This window comes from Biomphalaria glabrata, chromosome 1, assembly GCF_947242115.1.
Source record: "Biomphalaria glabrata chromosome 1, xgBioGlab47.1, whole genome shotgun sequence".
Classification (NCBI taxonomy): domain Eukaryota; kingdom Metazoa; phylum Mollusca; class Gastropoda; family Planorbidae; genus Biomphalaria; species Biomphalaria glabrata.
The window spans coordinates 3,038,713-3,039,904 of NC_074711.1; the positions used below are offsets into that span (position 1 = coordinate 3,038,713).

At 35.2% G+C, this 1,192-nt stretch overlaps 1 non-coding gene across 1 annotated transcript; it reads right to left on the bottom strand.

Moving 5' to 3' along the window:
• Nucleotides 1-918: 918 nt before the first annotated feature.
• Nucleotides 919-990, bottom strand: Trnae-uuc (transfer RNA glutamic acid (anticodon UUC)). Its single transcript has one exon. It is a non-coding gene; the product is annotated as a tRNA-Glu (tRNA).
• Nucleotides 991-1,192: the final 202 nt, after the last annotated feature.

A 1,192-nucleotide genomic window follows, 5' to 3' on the forward strand; every position in this document is an offset into this window, starting at 1 on the left:
CAACTGGTTGGTTAATGTCTTTTTCTAATAAGAATGTTTGTTTAATGCAGCTTGGTGTAGTTGTGTTAGGTTACATTTATTCCAGAGTAAGATTTTTCTTTTGGGTTTTGTATTGGCTACTGCTTTTATCTGACTGTGTATTTTTATGATCTCATGGTCTGATAGACCAGGGATAATATCATAATCAACTACTAATCCAGGTCTGTTGGTTAAGAAGAGATCTAATGTGTTGTTTAATCTAGTTGGCTTTTTAATGATTTGATCTAAACTTAGGTTGTGTAAAGTTTCTATGAAAAGCTCATTTATGTCCTTAAGGTTTTGGTGTTTATCTATGGTTAGTGTTTTCCAATTTATATCGGGTAGGTTGAAATCACCCATAATCCAAAAAACTGCATTTTTATTTGTCTCTTTAAGTGTAGTAATCTGATTACATAGTTCCTGCATGTATTCTAAACTAGAATTTGGTGGTCTGTAAATGCTGCCTATTATTAGGGATGTTGAGGTGGTATTAATTTTACAAAATGTTGATTCTATATTTTTTTAGTTAGGTAAGGTAATTTCTTCTGCTATAAGAGTGTTTTTATTGCTAAAAGAACTCCTCCATGATTATCAGCCCTATCTTTTCTAAAAAATTCATAATTACTATTGAAAATTTCTGCATTATAAATTTCAGGATGTAGCCAAGTTTCTGTGCCTGCAATTATGTCTGGTTTCTCACATTCTAATAAAATTTCTAAGTCTGCTGTTTTGTTCCTAATGCTTTGAAAATTTATAGACACACACACACACACACAAAATAAGAATGTTAAAATTCGTGTGTACTAGGGAGACTCGGGGAAAGGGGGGGGGGTAGAAGTTCAGCACCGGCCATAAAATAATCTGAAATAAAAATAAAAAAATTAATTTAAAAAAGAAAAGTTCCCATGCCGGGAATCGAACCCGGGCCGCCTGGGTGAAAGCCAGAAATCCTAACCACTAGACCACATGGGAGACACAAACGCCACAGTGCATAATCTTGAAATTTTTATGTGCAGACTTTTACCTGGTGAGGAATGGTCGTTCGTGAGTCTAACCATAAGCTCTAACACCCTCTGAACAAAAATATTCATAGAGTTACCGCTCCTTAGCAAACGGCAAAAGTGTCAAGAATTGAAACCACCAGCGATGTCGACACAGACACTGGCAGGATTAT